Source organism: Aptenodytes patagonicus, chromosome Z (genome assembly GCF_965638725.1).
Source record: "Aptenodytes patagonicus chromosome Z, bAptPat1.pri.cur, whole genome shotgun sequence".
NCBI lineage: Eukaryota > Metazoa > Chordata > Aves > Sphenisciformes > Spheniscidae > Aptenodytes > Aptenodytes patagonicus.
The window spans coordinates 87322568-87342416 of record NC_134982.1 but is presented as its reverse complement, the minus strand read 5'-3'; the positions used below and the strand labels follow the sequence as shown (position 1 = coordinate 87342416).

Sequence of the window (19849 nt, the reverse complement as noted above, 5' to 3'; positions counted from 1 at the left end):
GAGATAGCACAAGGCCCTAGGCTGCAGGGAACAGCTTGATCCTGTATTCCTGAAAATCCTTAGAAATTCTGCCAAAGGACTGGACTAGGTGTACTAAGAATGTTAAGGAGAGATACTAGGCCGGGCTCAGTATACTAAGATTAGGCTGAGGAGAGATACTAGACTCATTGGGATCCTTTCTAGCTTCTTTTAGGTTCCTGTCTTGTGGTCAAAGGTTAATAAATGTGTATAAGTAATGTTCAAGCTGTGTTTTGCCATATGCACATGCGTTCTGGGGAGAAAACCTGACTTTAACTGTTTCTACACATCAAGGTTATACAACACTGGAAGGGTCAATAATGGCAAATCCAGCCGAAATTATGGGCCTGTTGGTGCCAAGCGCAAACTTTGCTTTGATGCAAGTGGGGGAAGCTTTTCAAGTAAAATTTGCGAATTTCTTCATTTGGACATCACGTCCTTTGTCTCAAGCAGCTAAGGTCACAAATGCCTCAAATCAATATGGTCACAAAAGGCATATAAAGAGGTAAGTGCTCAACCATTGTTGCTAAAACTATGGTTTCCTTACAAGAAAGGTTAGCCCTGACTAGAAAGTCTATTGTGTGACAGGATCACAAAGACCAATCTATCACTCCAACAGCCAACACCATACAGAGAATTTAGAACAAAATACTCATCTCTGACTTGCCCTGTGGATCACCTGGTGGCCTGCAGTCACTCTACGCATCTGTTGACATCAACAAGGCTGACAAAAAAGTATATGTCAAGGTGACCCTAACTTCTGCTCTGATTAATTGACTTTATAATTTGTCACTTTGGAGGGGGGAAAAAAGGGAATATATCATTAACCTCTTTTCAAAGAACTGTACCTCAATCAAGTAAAATTATTTTTCTAGATTAAACCATTACGACCTCTTCCTATACTGACAAATATTATCTTAGCTCAAATCTGGTATCACTAAAAAGGTACTTAATGTATTGACCTAAAATAAATTGTGCTAGGGCTTGTTTGTGTGTGGTGCATTCTGGAAAGGGCTGTGACTCCTCCATCAGAATAACTTGCAACAAAGGCCGTGCATTACAAAGGACCGAGCTCCTGAGGACCACGGCTTTGTAAGACTAGATTTACTGTAAATTACCACTAATAAGTCACTGAATATTTAGAAAGAAGCCTCAGCAATTCACAAATATCCAGCTATTATTTTTTAATTTAGCTTTTTTTTTAAAAAACAAAACAAACAATAGCCAACAGCAAAATTTTAAGAAGATGTATAACCTTAAGCTATGTGAAGTGTCAAAATACATTTAAATACATGCCAAGAACTGAGTGGTCTTGCTTTATTCTTATCTGGGCATCATTTTACCCAATCAGAACTTTAACATTCCTTTCTTATTCTGGGTGTAAGACCACGCTATTCACACTGGTTTCCAAGTATGACAGATTCCAGCCCAATCTGATACTGCAGTGACTGTTCATTTCCCACTGGTGATCACCCCCTCATCTTATGGCTGCAAAGAGAAACAGAGAAGGATCACAAGACTCTCTATAATAATAATGTACACTTTACATGCATCCATATTCTAGCACTGAAGCTAAAACATTGTGCTCTGCTTCCTTACTTTGCCATTTTGTTTGGTGCAAATCTTAAAAATTAATTTGAGATCAGTATTATTTCTTGAGCTTGTTTCCTTTATTTTTTTTGGTATCTTTCTTGCCAAGATAATTTGTGCAGATCATCCCATGCCAAGTAGCAGGTACATAAAATAAATAGAGATATTTGTAGAAAACATGTTGGCAAAGGATTGAAAATGCTTTCTTCAAAAACCCTGAGTACTTTCTTCGTCGTGTACAATTTGGACTGTACTAATGCAATTGCTCATACATGTACTTTGTATATAGGCTCTTAGGGCATTTTCATTTGTTAGGCTATAGCTCTGCCGTACACCTCTGTCTGCCACTTTTTCACTACTCTTTAAAAGATTTTGGCTCTAGCCCTGGTTGTAATGCATGAGTTTCATTAAAATCTGCAGATGTTTTCCATAGACTATGTAGAGTGGGATTTACGCTTCATCAGTAAATGTACATTGGCTCGTGCTTGAATATATGCATGTACACTTCAAATACATGGGCAATAAATAGATCCTTTCTCAAGAAACAAGAACAAAACACGCAAGCACGTACCCTGTATGGCGGTGAGAAACAAGGCTTCGACACGAGGGCTATCCCAGATCTGGGAGCTGTCACTTGTGCGGTATATGCAGAGATAAGGAGGAAGCTATAACATAAACACAGAGAAAAGACTTGGTTTTCATTCCAGTTTAATTTGTCAGAGCATGATCTTTCGCCCACATGCTGAAAACAGGGACGCGTCGTCTCTCAACCTGCAGACCAGCTAGCTGAAAGATTGGCAGCTGCCTGCAGAGCAGGCACACCTTGTGCTTAGTCCCAGGCAGGCGATGTTTTAATCACGGCTGTGGTGATGAAAGGGCTGGGAGGGCTCACCTTTCACGCACCAACCTAAACAAACACAACATAACGTCTCTGCTGCAACCCAAGCCGGTTCCTGCTTCGGCATTCCCGACACACACTCGGCTCGCTGCACGCTCTCAAACATAACTCGTCTACATGCTCCTGTGTCGTTTTACATGGCTGAGCTTGGCCTTTTAGAAACCGCAGGATAATGCTTCCCCATCATCCCAGCAAACTGCAATTTTGTGTTTACCGAAAAACAGGAAAAGGAATGAAATTAATTTCAAACCCCCTCTTAATTCTTGATACATATAAAAATTGTCCTCTTGTGTTCTGAAAACTGGTGTAAAATGTCACAGCTAGAGAGTTTCTTTCCAGTAAGTTATTCTCAGTAGATTTGGTCTGCTCGTTGCACGCATACACATATAGATATCTCAGATCTGTCTTTATATACGCTTTCTCTTCATGAAAAGCATTCTGACTACTTAACAGGCATGTGGGATCCTGCATAAATTATGCTGATTCTATATGATTCAAACTATAAAATATAAAATTACATTGCATTTTCAATAAGCATATACACAAACCATGTGGAACGTGAAAGGTCAGGCTGGAAATTCCTCATTCTCATTTGCGAATAAATTTTTTTTTCATCCAACAGCCCCATTGATTTCAACAGGGCTGATTAAGAGGTCTCACGTAAGACCACCTTCTGGCCTTGTTTTAAGACCACTTCAGGGCTCCAGTCTTGCAATCTGATCTGTGCATAGACAGATGCATACTTAACTGATGTCAGTGGGCTGCTTTTTTGGCTTGGGAAGGCATTTCATGGATCAAGGCCATAACAGTTAACTGAACTACCCAAACAAGAACATGACGAAGCTCCACTGCAACATTTAATCTGATGTCTTTGAGATTATATTAACTTTTAGCTTCATAGATGTGTGGTGTTTCTCCACCAAAAAAGTATAATATTCTTACAGAATTCCCACAGCTTTAAGAAGACAGACAAACATCACACAAAGGTTAGAGAGCAAGCAGTATTTAGTATATCTGAGGTGGACTACACCAGCAGAATGGCAATGCCTACAGAAAAGGTGATCCTTTCAGGACACCCATTCCTCCCCTTGAATTCTTGCATGCTTGTTTGCTGCCTTACACTGAAGTTTCCAAACTTGCTTGTGTATGTGCTATCATAAGAATTAGGTGCCTGTTTTAAGAAGTAATGAGTTTCTATGAATGTTGCTCAGTTCACACAAAGATGGATGTGACCTCAAAAAACCAGCTATACTTTGGGGCTGGGGATGAGGTTTCTAGCTTTAGATTTGGAGATATTGGTACTTAGAGGCTGGCTCTGATTGCTCTCGTATTGCACAGGGATCTGCTCTCGCAGTATGGTGGGTGTTGAGCCAACACCCTTTGAAGTCCGTGGAAACTCTCCCACGACTTCCAAAACAGACTGAGTTGTGCCTGAAATCTACAGCCTATTTTTTCCGTCTCAGTCACCAGCATGGTCTCCCTTCTGGGTATCATGGGCGTGGGAGCTAAATTAGCCACCCAAAAAATTTAACAGACCATGAGACAGAGGTGCAATTTCTGTGACAGTGGAACAAAGGTACCTACACATTTTAGAGAGCTTTACAGTGCCAGTCTGCTTTCACTACTATCCATTTTAATATTACCTGTGATCAGAAGTACGAGTACTCTCTACAGGGTACTTTTCATATACTTTTACTGGACTCTGCCTGGCACATTCACTGATCTCTGCAGCACTTCAGCATGTTCTCTTTTTATAGATGTTTCAGACTTCTCACTCCTTTAATATATGGCATACAGATAGATGGATGTACCTACATGAACCCCCGTTACGTCAGTGTGCATTGGTATGGCAGTCAGGCACGCATTGCAAGTAGAAAGACTGGGGTTTGACATGAATAAAAGAGTCCAGTCATATTGTACACGAGGTGATCTTTACTGACTTTATGTGACCATTATTTTCCAAAGCATGAACAGCAGTGTAAGCTTTGTTGGTTACCAACTGTTAAGCATGCTATCACGAAGTCCATACGCACCTACAGTTTCAGTTTTTAAATATATACCTTCCCTGAATGTAAGCAAAAATGGTGGAGGACCTGGAAGAAAAACTTTGCTTTGGGGCTTCAGAGTCTCTTGGCTCATAAAGTAACGCTGGTGTGCCACGTGTCTACAACTGGTTGTCCGGGTTGGAGCAGGACTGGAAGGTCTCAGGATGAATCCATGCAGAATTGAATGTTTTCTTTATCTTCTTGGCTCATGAAAAGTCACATTGCTGCCCACAAAGGTGCAAAGGCTGAATAAACCATTGTTTCAGGTAGTAGAATCCAATCCATTGCCTGATTTTGGATGGTCATTTTGATACTTACCGGGAGCTGCCGAACGCTTTGAAGGGCATCCCAGTGGGATTGCTCCTTGCTGGATTTACAAGGAGCTCTTCTGATCCTTCGAACACACTGCAGAGGGTAATCAAGACAGGTACAGGCTTCCTTACCTGTTACCACTGTTGTTCATTTTCCCTTCGGCAACTCTCACCCGTGCATGTGTTCAGCACAGTCTTCCCTGGCTGTGCACTCAATATGATCTGAATACAGGTGTCAAAATCTGGATCAAGGCACAGTTCAAATTAGATTTCTCTGTCACAGTGGAAGGAAAGATTCTTGGAAAGTTGCTCCATGCCATATTTCAACTATCTACAGCTAGTTGTTTTGGATTAAACTTTTATTATGGTTAAAAAAGCGTGTATCTTTCTAGTTAACTTCTTGCTTTCACTTAAAAAAGACACCTTGGAGCAAAGGTGAAGACCACAAAGCTTAGCCCAAAATGTAAAGGCTTGAAAGTAAAGGTTAGAAAAATTTGAATATTTAATTATAGGACCTTAAAATGGAAACCGGTACACATCCTTAGCCATGGTTATTTTCTGTACTAATCTACCTGTCTGTACGAAACAGGGGGGAGACAGACACATTACCAATTTTAGGTCATTTTTGCTGTCAATGAGGGGGGTGACTTTAACAAAGTAATTATTTGCATGATAATATTAATAATAATGCCAGAAAAATTAATGCCACTGAGTACAAAAGAATGTGTGAAACAAATAAGGGTCAGGATCAGGAACACTGAAATGTGAATATTCAATTAACAGTAATAGAAAAGATGTGGGTCATGGTATGTAAATGAAGGCTGCCTGGGGCCAAATGTTCTCAATAGTGAAGCCAACAAGATATTAAAAACACCCCACACGACTTTGTTTTTCAGCTCATGAGCAAATCCATGTTGAAAAGATGTTTATCTGTTCTAACAGCAAAACCAAACACATTCCATAATGTATGTATTAAGAGGATGTATAACTTGCACAGCATTCACGGCTAGGAAAATGTGAGTACATGCAGTAAGTGCTGTGGAAGGGGAGGAGGGAAGAAGGAAAAGTGGTAAGAAGGACAGATGCTTGAGGAGAAAAAACTTGCTAACCAGAGGTTTTTACATGGACCACAGCATCCCATGTCCCACATGCTGATTTCTTGAGCAGACCTGTTGCCAAGATAAATTTTTTCTTGGACTCTAGAATTTATAGGATGTGCTTTGCTTGCATCAAGAACACAGCAGTTCCTTCCCCACACAAACAGCTCTATCTAGCTAGGCTGGATATAAACAGAAAGACTGCTTCACTAATTATTTATACAAAAACAAAGATAGCTGCATTCTGGAAGGTTCGTAGGAACTGGATTTTTTTTTTTTTTTTTTTTTTTTTTTTTTTTTTTTTTAGGTCTTACTGTGTTTTTGACTTTCAGGGCTGTCAGACTCCACTGAAAACCTTCTAGACCTTCATCCACAGGAAGGTAATTCACAAATTTACTACTCTGATTCACGCAGCGATTCCCCCCCCGCCCTGAGAGTATTGATGCAGTTTATTTAATAGTAAATTATTTATATAAAGCAGGATCTTTACCTGGACAAGCAGTTTCTCTGCCCCCCTGGCTTTTGAGACTACTTGTGTGAGCAAGGAGTAGTCCAGAGCTACCAGCACCGACCTCACTCTAAATGTTTGCAGTATGAGAAGAAGATTCTTACATGTCCTGGAAAGGCACTACACTGACTTGTTCCAGCAAACAGTGCTTTTTCAAATCAATATGACTACTTTTATGAGTCAAGTGAAACTCATTCATAAGCGCTTTCAGATTCAAGACAACTGTTTTTTAAATTATGGTCCGTCTTCTTTCCCCCTTTCTCCCCACTTTTAGGCCAAGGAGTTGAAATACTGAAACAGGCTTAGCAAGGGGATTAAGAGGAAAATAAATTTCTGAGTGCTTCACATACCCTTGTCCTCATCCTCTCACTTGTGCATGAAATGCAGCTGAAATATGGAATATATGAAATAAGTTCCTAGCAGTTTACAGCAAAGCCACAGTGAAAGGAGGTGAAAGAAGAAAGAATAATGCAGCCAGCGGATAAACAAGCAGCATTTCGGACAGGCAGAATACTGTTGAGCTGCAGTCACCTAGGTCCGTAAACTGAACCTTGCAAGTAGTCTTACTCTATTTTAAGCACATTTTAAGGGCCTGTGGGATTGGGTCTCAGTTTAGGCTCCGGGATTAGCATTCCTCTTGTGCAAAGTACCATGGAATTTTAATGAATACAAGTAGTCAGAACTTCTGCTGTCTCCCAGAGATTTGTTTATTTACTAATTTAGAGACATGTTTAACGTCTTACTTCAGTGGCGCATCTGTACCAGCACCATACTGACGCAATGGTTAAAAATCTGATGCTGAGAAAAGAGTGGCGTCTGTGAGTCATATATGGTCCTAGGCACACGTATAAATGATCTTTGCAAATCCTGTCCCCAGCTTAGATAACGAGATGTTAAAAGATTATAATGGATACAAAAATATGGCATCAAAGAGTCCAGTCCAGTTTGCTGTGGGAGCTTTCTACATTTAAAATAAAAGAAAAAAATTAAGATACGATTTGAGTTTCTGTTGCAAATGTATGACTATTTTTCCTTCGGACAAGGATGTCTCTAGGACCTGATTAGCTTAGCACCTGGTTTGGTCAAATAGAGTTTTTATATTGAAATAACACATCAGGCCCTTTATCCCAGGTCCTCAAGGGGAGCTGGGCATTTAACTCCATTTGGCAGAACCAAACAACCGCTTTTCAAGGTCTGTATCTCAGTTGTTCCTTTTCTTTATTTCAGGTTTCTTAATTCTTTTCCCCTTTAAAGCCTTCCTTTAGAATTGCAGGGACCCACCAGCAGCACAAGTGAGGGGTAAGAAACTTTCTGAAGCCCTTGGTCTCATAACGACTAGCAAAAAAGCTTTGTCCAGACTGAGAATTAAGATACTCGGCCCAAGTATCTTGCTAGGTCCAAAACTTTGTGTAAGTGGTCTATATGGTTTTAAGAGGGCGGATCAAGAAAGCTGTTTTTAGCTTTAAGATGCGGCATTGTAAGCTGTGTAGTAGGTGTTCTGGGACAAAGTTTTAAACCTTTTGTTGACATTTGCTTTTGCAAAAATTAAGTAGCTGCCTGTATGGAATCTGGTCACAGAGTCCTGAAAATTTGGTTGTGTTCTTTCTGTTAAACAGAACCAGACAATAATACACAACATGGTCATTTTTATTTCAGTAGTACAAAATACTTTGGATATTCGTTGCTTCTTGAAATGAGTATAAATTTCAACAAATACCAGGAAAGCCAACAAGTTCAAACAAAAGTAAAAAATAATACCTCACCACAACTCCCAAATCCTCCCAGAGCATTTTATATGGTTTCTGAAGCCTACATGCACTCTCAACAACCCTCTGGTTCGGTTTCTGGAGCTACAAAAAAAATCTATTCTCTGTCACTTAATTTGTCTCACAATGCCACAGGTAAATGATTATTTTCTGAATTTTCATCTCGAAAAAAAGAGACATGATTTTGTCATGATTTAAAAGAGTCACCTGAAAAAAATAAAAATGTTATAGACTGCTGGAGCCAAGCCAAGCTTTGGTAAAATCTGGCTAGATAATATATTCTCTTTATGATAAATTCAGCAGAGTGAATATTCATAGCTGAAGTAGTGTTCCCTGAAATACAAAATTTATAATAGAAGTGAGATTGTGTTCTTAACAGCCTATATAAGGCAGTTTTTCTTAAAGCAGCTATCTAATTACCTTTTAAGTCAATTACTCCGCTTGTTCCCCTGGTGGCTTTACCCTCCCCAAAATGTATCGGCTGAGTTTTTCTTTCTGATTTCCCAAACAAGAAGATAAAACCTATGAAAAATCAATAGCAAAGTTCACATGAGCAGATACTAATCTTCTGCATAGTTCACCATACATTCAAGATAGTGATCTTATTGGCATGGGGCCTGATATTTTTAATGGAGCTTTTTTAGTTAGTAAAATCAGTAGCAGTAGAGCCTTGGAATTGGTAGCAAAAAGTCAACTGCACATTTGAATACTTAATTTTGCGGCTATAAACAGCCACGTCACATTTCCAGCAACAACAATGGGATGGTTTTCAGCACTGCTCTACCAAGCAGGCATGTTTCCTATTTTCTTCTTGTATATACAATTAAAAGCATTCCCACCAGAGAACTCTGCCCTGCATTCACTTCTGAAACAGAGCATGAGAGATGTCTCTCAAAAGTCAAAACACTGCCTTTGCCTGGGCCAAATAATGAAAGAACAGCCCAGCAGTGCACCGTTACTTCTAAGGCTTCTATTAAAAGTTTGACTTCACTAACTAATTGCCAATACTTGCCCCAGCATGCAATTAATAAGGAGATCTCTGGTCACGAGAAAAGTCTTTTTTTTCTCCTGTGTGGAAAGGTGAGTTTACCTTTTGTCAGGCAAGAGGTAAGGAATTGCATGCACGGAGTATAGGCAAGTTCTCGTCTTGCCCTAGAGGATATCCACCAGTGCCTGTGTTCTTGTCGAGTAATAATGAGATACCATAACCAAACAGTAGAAGATACATGTCAGATGGTTCTCCAATAACATTAGAAAAAAAGCAGCTGATGTATGGGATATTGAAGGCAGATTAAGTTGTTAATGTATATTAGTATATTCTTAATTTCCTTTTAATTGAAAAAGACATATTGACTTTAATTAGAACCATTTCATAGGAACTGTCAATTAGCACATGTCAAACTAGTTAATTCAGAACAGAATTCTTTTAATTAGGGTCTGCTTTCCTTTAACTGTGGGGCCAATGAAATCAGCCTTTCCTTATCAAGATTTTAAATGTCTCTAAGACATACAATACAAATGTAGTCTCTTATCTATTATTAGAAGCCCATATGGATAACATTAAAATGATGATGCTGGCATTGTTCATGCAGCACAAATCAGAGTTTCCTTTATGACTGTTTGAAAAAAAAAAAGAAAAAGATGGCTTTGAAGAAAGACTATTTTAAATACACAGATTTATCCTACTTTAAAGAGGCTACAAAATTTATGACACGCATGTTCACATTTAAAGTATTATTTAATACGTCTGCTCAAATAAATGGGCCTATTCAAACGTTTTGTGTGTTCTATCAGCCAAAGACACATAAAACATTTTCAAAGCATGCAGTAACGTTCTTCCCTTAAATGAACTGTAATCAAAAGGAGAAAACAGACTCGATGATTTTTTTGGGACAATATAAAACCAGCATTGTTAACTTTCATTGCATGTGAAGATTTAACACTGATTGCTAATCCAGCGGCTGCGAACACTAATGAGATAATGTCATCTCAGTTATCAAACAGCATATAATCCTGGTCTTGACTTTCACATACATTTTCTGAATATGTCTCCAGTTTGCTGACGGATCTCGACTCTTGGCTGACATACTGGTGCAAAGACCTTCCCCATGGTTTCTGGGAGCTGCCACGTGCAACATCTGTAATGCTGGTCACATCCCTTCAGGAGTAAGAACAGCTGAGAAAAATACAACAAAAAATATAAAAGGAATGATTGCAAAATCTAGACTTAGTTTTATCATATGGGGTTTAGCCACTGTTTTACTGACCTATATCAACAGAGGATTACAGAGATTAGTGAAAGGAATACTTAATAACTGAACTGTGGATTCCAAAGAGGATTATCTGGTAAGATATTTCATGTATCCTGATGCTTTGTTGAACATATTAGGGACCTGATTATGGGCCGGAGTAACTCAGCAATAAAAGAAGCATCATTTCCCCAAATGAAGTACAACTGGGATGCATTACAATTTCACATGTCCTAGAAGTACACTTCGCCTCGGATCCTAACCACACCATTTTTTTCCCCCAGGGCAACTGTGGTATGCAGTGGGTAGTACAGTTGTAAGAGTGCCATGTGCTAAAACGTGTGTTAAGGTTTCCACAAAACTTTGAAAAGTGGATGAACTTTAACTAGATGATCTGCAAAATTGAAAAATTGTGTCCTGGGAGTTCTTCAGCTCGAGCAAGAGGCTCTGTAGACGCGTCACTTCACTGCTTTCTATCCAGTATGAAATGCACCCCAAGTACAACTAACAGCTGTAGTTCTACTTTTAAACGTGATTGTAAATATGTAACAGAAGACCCTGATATTTATTCATTAATTCTGTTGTGGCCCATATTAAATCTCTGCTTATCAGTTTAAATACTTACCATAATTTAGAACTCTTTAAGCAGATCTAAGTCACTTTGGCACTGAATTGCATAATCCAACTTCTTTTATAACACAGTAGAAACAATGCTTTGGATTTTGATCATATTTCTCAACTGGCAATATATTGTTTGTTTCAAAATGGCAATTAGCAATAACTCTTCTTTTAAAATCATCCCCACATTGGCTGTGCATAGGAAGTATGTGTATGTTCACCACCAGGGTTATAAAACCTTAGGTGACTGCCTTTATGCTCACATATTATGCATTATGCTGAACTTCAAACTGTAGGAATATTTGAACAGTTTAAACCATAGGAAGTTTTCAGATTATGGTTAAATTTGTAGTCCTTGCAGTGTCCCAGTCAGGTGGGATCTAATCCATACCTTACAGCTGGGACAACGGAGAAAGAGTTGGACAGAGGGAAAGTAACTTACCCAAGCCCCAGACCAAGTCAGTTACAAATGGAATTAAAAGCAGAAGCTCCCAATTCCCTGAAGTCGCCTCATCCTCCCTGCAAATACACCAATGCACCTCTCAGCATGGCCCACCGTGTGCTGTGCCCTTAAAGCAGTGCAAAGCATTTTTTTTTCTAATTAATACTAAGGCGATTCATTGCTTAGCAGCAGCACTAATATTTACACACTTATGGATCTCATGACTAAGTAGCAAGCTTTGACTTCAATTAAACCTGACAGTTTCTGATAGCAAAAAGTCATTACAGAACTTCAAAAGCACTTGAACTGCAGCAAGATCTTTACAATTATCTATATAATATCTTTCAGCCTCTGTTGGCTCCTTGATCTTCTGCGGCAGGCCCAACTTCTCTGTCAACTTTGGTCTATGAGAAGTTGAACCTTAACGCATGCTATTTTAAAAAAATATATGAAAATGCTACAATATACAATGGATTTCACCCAGTCTGACATTCTTTTTGGGATAAGTGCTTAATAAAGATTGCCCATGTGAATCATGTACTGTTCATGTATTGTTCATGAATCAAACCAAGAGGCATTTAAAAACGACTAGCATTAGTGAAACGTAATAGCTCTTTAACAGATTATTTAAATGACTGTAGCTCTGCTTTCCAGTCATTTTATCCAAACAGCGATGGCAGAACTATCCCTGAAAAGGGAGTAACTTTCTGATTAAACTCTTTTGTTGTTGGATTTAAGAAATATTTTAGAAGAGAGAATTTCTCAATTATGTATTCATCTTTCAGAGCCCGGGCATGGAGGGTGTAACAATTTGATCAAACCCAGCTGAAAGCACTAATGGTTTGGAGGATTCATTCTGTTCTTACAGTCATGGCGAAGAAAGCCTTTAAATACATTCAGAGCAGAACAGACAGTTTGTTCAGACTGACCAGCGCGTAAATCACTTCCTTGGTAGTTTCTGATCTCCGCAGCTTGGCTTGCCTGGTACTTTTGTAGCGTGATGCAACAGTGATTGAGCAGTGCATTTGTGCATTTTTGTGGCCAGATTATCAACCCATCTGATTCCTTGATTTTTGCTTTGTTGGCCATATGCATCCCAATGTAATTGAAACCAGCAGATACCCTCAGCTGCTCGTGTGCTGTTGGCTCCTTGGCCCGTCGTTGCCAGTGGCTGAACTCTCCGTCCATTCCTCCTTTTCCAAGGAGGGTTTTTAACTGTGACAGTTGTGCTCACGTTAAACCATTACAGCAACCGGTTTGCAGCACCCAAAGATGGAACCCCTTCCCATTAAACTGGGAGAGTTCTTTACTCTGAGTCCTCCAGACTGCTGCCTTTCACTTACTGTTGTTGTTCTGAAGCACAGCCCAGATTTTCTCAAAACCCATGGTCTTCTGGACAACTCGCTCTCCGTTCTGCTGGCTATTTTTGATAAAACCTGTGCATCTTCGTGTTAACGATGAAAACTACTTAGTGGAAAAAGAATGCTAAGGCACCTAATACACGCCTAACTCTTTGCAGTGCAGTTTAGCAGCTGCAGTCAAGGACAGTCAGCCAGCTGCCCCATCGTCTCGAAGAAGGGACTGGTGGACCATCAGCTGTTCAATAATTATAGATGAGGAGCTGCCACTCTTGCTCCCGCAGTCGCTGTGGGCATATTCCTCCAGGTCACATCACCTCACGCTACAGCAGTGTTAACTACTCCTTTATTAAACAATTCTCCAAGCATAACTAAAGCATTTGGGTTGTTAACGTACATAATAAGTTATATTTAAGAAGGTTTCAAATCAGCACATTGTATTTTGCAGCAAAGTCATAAAAATATGCTAACATGATAACATCTAATGAGGGAAATGTTGCATGCAGATGTCTGTTTGCCTATTATCCCATAAAATGACTGTATATTTTTATTTATATGAGTAACGTTAGACACAAACATGTTACCAAAAAAGCATTCATTTAGGAAATGTATAAACACAATATGAGTCTAATATAAGAAACTGTTTTAAAACACGTTTTTTAGTGTTTATAAAATGAAGAGAAATAAAAAAAAAATTGTTCCAAAGTATTTTTTTTTCCTCCCTCATGATGAGAAAGAAATATAGGTTCTCAGCTGGCATATTATTTGTGATGTGGCAGCGAAGTGAAATTTGTGCCTCGTGTCATGTATCCTTTACACGATGCAAAGAAGTATAATTTTATTTTTGTCTTATTTGAAGGCTCTGTCCGGGCGCATTGGCCACCAATTTCATTTTTATTGCAGTGCATGGATAGCAAAGTCACATATCCTCACGTTAATGCAAAGGGCATAGGAAAGGAAAGGGAAAGTATAATTTTTGTTGTTGCTGTTGTCATTTGAAATTTCCATAGTGTCTGTGCACATTGGGTACCATTTCATTTTTATTGCGCTGCACTGATAGCAATGTCACATATCATTAAGTTAACACCAAGTTAGGAAAAAAAAAAGAAAAACAAATTCCCCCCCCCCCCCACTATTACCATTGCTTGAAATTTTTTGTACTGTGTGAATATAATTTCTGTGGGGTGGTGGAAGTACTGAAAAATCTAATATCCAATGTAAAAAAAGTGTACCAGTTTCCATTTTTGTATTGCTCCATGTGACAGTGGATAGAAAATGTAATGCTACTTACATTTCTTCTTGGTGGGATAAAGGTTTGTTCAATATCTAGAAACAGTTAATGTGGAAACAGCCATCTTTCAGGAAAATTGCAATAATACCAGAGTTTAGTTTTCCCAAATCAGTATATTTTATTAAAGTGTTGATCTCATGCATCCTAGAATACCTTCTGTGTCCACCTCACTGTCTTTTAACCCCTCAGTAGAGAACGTGACCCTCACTTTTGGATGCGGAGGGTTAATCCGTAGTTGTGGTGGACCCACTCCTCATTGCTGACATTTGTCAATAACTGCCACCAGGGTGGACATGGTGCTGATCTACACGGGGAGCACCAGCAGCTGCGTGGCTGCTCCGTTTTACGTGACAGGTCATTGTACAGGTCAGCACTAATAGCAGGCAGGAGTACAGCCCTTGGGCTCCTTTGGGAAATTTGTGCCTTAGTATGGCGAATCTATTGCCAGCAATTGTCTCAGTTTTGGAGAGCAAAAGAGGCCAACTTGTTTTATTTTATTTAATCTGTTATTAACCATTCCTGTATCATGCCCAGCACTGCTTCTTTGACCTTGACCTTTGGAGCAACTCTTGTGGCCCTGTAAGTCAATGTCCATTATTAAGGAGCCACCCTTGGACAGACAGATACAGGCCTGCCAACAAGAGGTGGCAAGCCCCAATGTGGTCCTTCTTGGTCTACAGATCAGATAGGTCCACTAGTTTGAGATAGACCCCATGCATTGCAGCTTGGACCCTGCTCTCCAGGCAGAATACCCCACGCTGGGCAGCAAAGCTGGTGAAAGGGCTGGAAGCAGTGTCCTCTGAGGAGTGGCTGAGGACACTGGGTTTGTCTAGTTGGGAGAAAAGGAGGCTGAGGGGCAACCTCATCGCTCTCTACAGCTTCCTGAGGAGGGGACATGGAGAGGGAGGTGCTGATCTCTTCTCCCTGGGATCCAGGGACAGGACGCATGGGAATGGTTCAAAGCTGCACCAGGGGAGGTTCAGACTTGACATTAGGAAACATTTCTTTACTGAGAGAGTGGTCAAACACTAGAACTAGGGAGGCGGTCAATGCCCCAAGCCTGTCAGTGTTTAAGACACATTTGAACAATGCTCTTAATAACGTGCTTTAGCTTTTGGTCAGCCCTGAAGTGGTCAGGCAGTTGGACTAGATGATCGTTGTAGGTCCCTTTTAACTGAAATACTCTTTCTATTCTAGTCTAGTCTAGTCTAGCCTAGCCTTCTATTCTAAACTGGCTGCTGTAATTCATACTTGAATTAATGGCTTAAGATAAGGAGGCTGCATCTAAGGGGCACCCCAGACACTTTGCATTGCTCTTGCCATGTTCCCACCTGGCGCTTGCTGTGGAGGTCAGGCCACGGAACATATGTCTCAGACATGTCTCATGTCTCAGACAGCATATTCAGCATCTGTAATGTCCCTTTTTTTTCTGTCACACAACATTTGGAATGTGAACCTTTTTGGAGCACGTGGTTTGGCCCCTGCATGGACAGACACAAAGCTGTGGTAATTCCAAGCTTGTCCATGGGCCTTTGGAGACCCTGTTACTTGAGGTGGGATAAAATAACTTCCAGGCTCTTCCATGCTTGCCAAGGAGTAGAACAAGGAAGGATCTAGACTGAGATTTGTGGTCTACATGAGCCAGGCTGAATCTGGAAGGACAGGAGAACCTCATCCAACACGTGTTTAATGAAAGCTGTATGACATTAAACAACCACAGATATATGTAACAGATTTTGCGGCTACATCCCAATAGGCCACCTGAACACACAAATATGTGACAGCTAACATGGTTTACATTTTTAATGCATTTCCTTGTGTGAGGCTTGGAAAGGCCTCCGCCTCACCCATTGCCACAGGCTACTCGTGTGCAACAGCAGCAGCACTCCATCTTCAAAAAATCATAAAAGAAAGGCTGGCCAGAGGAATCCCACAAGTCCATCCATTTCCACTGAATTTGGTGTCCGTGAAACAAACACCCTTCTGCAAGTAACGCAAGGGCGGTGGGGATGGCTTGCTTTGGAAGTGTCAGTTGCAGTGTTGGGCACAACCTTAGATGGTGCCGGTGTCCTTTTCCCCCTGTACCTCGAGTGAGACAGAACAAGTGTGAAATATTTTGTAGCAGGTGTTAAAGAAAGCGGGATAACGCAGCAGTTTTGGAAGAAGTGCTGGAATGGGAATATGCTGCTGAGCTCTCCATCTGGAGAGGAAACCCAGAACCACCCTTTCCTCGTGAGCCGCAGGAAGAACAGAGAGTGTGTGTTTGGGGATTTGTAGAATACAAATTTTAGCTTGTTTCTAAAAGTCTCCATATGTTTTTATTTGTGTTGTATACTTTCCTCTTGGCTGTACTGGAGCTCTTTTGTTTTATACTGGCACGTCCCAGAGCATTTTTAAGTTATAAAAAACTTACTTATCTCAGGGCTCCAGAAATGAACTATGACTTTTTCCCCTCTCTGGGTTTTTATTAAGCTTGGTGGGACTAATTCCCTATTTCTCCAAACCTTTTGTAGGCCTTCATACTGATGCCAAATGGGTGTAAAATGCTGGCTAAAACTGCATGACTTGCCTCTGACTGATTGAGCTTGAGGTCTGGGATCACACACCAGAAATTTGTGTCCAAACCTTACATCTCCAGTGTGGGTTGAGCCTCTCCAGATAGCAGGTGATATTCCAGGTGTTAATAAGCCACTTTCTCTCCCACTTCTATCTCTGTAGCAAAATGCTGACAAACCTTTAAATTAGGAGGGATCATACACAGACACACACACATATATACAATTTCTTACTTTTTAAGTCAAAGTGATTATATATGTATATGATCTCTTCTACATATATACCTATATATGAGGTATTTTAAAATGACAGGCTTTTAGGAAAAAAAAAAGTTAGTCTGAAATACTGTTATAGAACATGAACTTAATTTTTGTGAAAACTGTGCTATCCAAAAGCAGTTTTGTTTGCTGCCTGTGAGCCATGGGAAGAAGGGGCAGGGGAAACGCCGTGTGCGAGCAGTGTAATGCTCTGCCTGTGCCAGGACCTCGGGTACCAGGGGAGGGCTGTTTGCAAACAGTTTAACTCTTTGTCCAGAAGGAATGGCAATACACCATCTCTCAGCAACGGCAATTTACTTGCTTTAGTTGGACATGAGTCCTGGCAATTTTTGACAGCCAGGGGATACCATGCAGAGTACAAGGGCTCAGATCTTGAGGACCGGCCAATGCTCCCAGAGAGCCAGAGCTCAAACATCAGTTTCACATTTTAAGGGTCCAGGAGACATCTGGGTGGGGCTGCAAGCAGTTTGGGGTTGGAGCGTGGGATAAGCTGCCCATGTTGACATAGCCATTACTCATTCTAACCATGTTGACATAGAAATTACCAAAGTTCAGCTTTGGTAATTTCAAACCCACATTGCAGTGGCTGTGTAATGGGAGGAACAATAGAGAACTGGATTCAGTACACAATGCATTTTAATAGAATTCTTCATATGGTTTGATTTCTAAAGGACCTCTCATCAGCCTATTCCCTGCATTTTTGTGACAGTCGCCACAAACATTGGCATGACTTAGAATGGAAAATATTAGCAGGAAAAATGTGTTTTCTCAATATGTTGAATGCACCGCCAAAATCCCTTTGCAATCCACCTGCAGTCTGAAGACTTACTCGTTAGAGTAACTGGAGTTAAATAAACGAGTATGGACTTTATCTACTCCTCATATGCTAAACCCCCCCCCCCCAAACAAAACAACAAAAAGACAAACCCCCAAGTTTTTAATCATAATCAAACTCATATTCATAATATAAATTACTAATGACTTTCTATGATAAAATTTCTCCATGTAAAGCTCTGGGATAACTGTAATGGATGGTGATAGACACTGGTCCTCAAATAAATTTAGGGTTTCTGTTAGAAAACTTATCCTTGGGGCCTTCTGATAAGCAACTCTTTTGTCCTGGTATCAAACCACATCTCTCATCTCGGAGACTCTTCAATGGACAATCTCTGTTCTTGTGCACTTCTGGAATAATAACTTATCACATAAACTTCAGAGTAAAAAAATTCCTAGTTCTCCTAATTTGATCATTTATGCATCTGGTAGCTGAGATACAAACAGCCTGGTGTCATAACCTTTGGAAAGTGGGAAAAAAAAAAAAAAAGAAGCTGACAGAGTAACCAAGAATTGTTTTTGCCCCATTCTTTACAAACAGGACAAATTGGGTACTGATAGCTTATAAACATTAGCATGCTCTGGCAAAGCCAATTTAGTATGAAGCACGTTGAATAGTAACTATCTTGATAGTAGCACCAGGAAAAGACATAATTCTTCTGGGTGCTATATTTACCACAGTCAAATCCCTATTCATCCCTTGCTCAGGCAAGACTACATTGAACGGGAATTTTCTCTGAATTGGAGAAATAGGGATTTGGCCATATGTAGAAAGTTTATTTCCCCCCTTCATGAACTCCAGCTCTGATGAAAAAAGAAGTAATTATAATTTTTCGGCAAATTAACTCTAAGTTTATTAAAACCTTTCAGTCTGATAATCTATATTGTCAAGTTATGTTTAATACTTATTATGAGGTTAAACCACTAAAATATCTCTAGTTTGAGGAAATATCTTCAAACTTCAGTCATAAAAGAACTATATTAAAGCAAACGTTCAGATTAATTGATGATGGGATCGTTTAGTGTCTAACAACAAAGAAGAAACCTCAGACTAAATCTATTAACGCTGGATGAAATCTTGAGGTCATCACCTACTCTTTGCAATCACTCTCCCAAATGTTTATACATGTAAGTACTGACTAAAAATGAATTAATAACTTCAAGATTTAATCTGATGTTATTAAAGTTTTTGCTCATTGTTTACTGTGTCTGAACAGCTTATGTAAATACTCTAAGCTGTTGCATCGTCTGTAATTACCATGCAATAGATGAGGTTACAGGCTAGTTAAAAGCATGTGTCTTGATTATAAAAGAAAAGGAATCATTCTAACTTCATTTCAAAATTTCTGTAAAAATAAATGTATCAATATATAATAAAGCACCTGAATTTTTAAAGCGAAATGTTAAAATCCTGTTTAAATCCTAAATGTATAATAATTAACAAGTAATTTTGAAATAGGTCATTTTTCTCCATGTTTTAATACATTTAATAATCAAAAATTGCAGTAACAAACCAAGAGGCTGCTAGCATGTCCTACAGAAGACTTGCTAATGTTTAGTGAAAAAAATACAGAGAATACATGCTGATTCTTCTTTGCAAGCCACTTTTAACGTGAAAACAGTATTAGCACATTTGACCTGTCACGAAGGGTCGCAGAATATGATTTGATGCAAATACAAAGTTATTGGAATGGGCCAGAAATTCAACAGAAGAGTCTTTGTGCATATCTTGATAAAGATTATCTTTCCAGACATCTAGTGCAATTATTGGTAACATTCATATTTCCCTTCAATGATGAATATCAGAGTTGTTAAAATAGTGTTTGGTAGTCTGCTGAGGGTCTGTCATTTTCCTGCCACACCAAAGGAGTGGAAAGAAAATTATTTGGGAAGAAAATTATTATTTCTCTGCCCTAGATTGGTGTTTATATTCATCACAGGAACTGATGCCGTGTTGTGCTGTCAAGTGACTTTGTGTATTACCCAACAG

The 19849-nt window shown here is 39.6% G+C and overlaps 1 long non-coding RNA gene across 3 annotated transcripts in view; it reads left to right on the top strand.

Moving 5' to 3' along the window:
* LOC143172908 (uncharacterized) overlaps nt 1-19849 on the top strand; it is a 90500-nt gene that overhangs the window by 37267 nt on the left and 33384 nt on the right. The window lies entirely within an intron of this gene.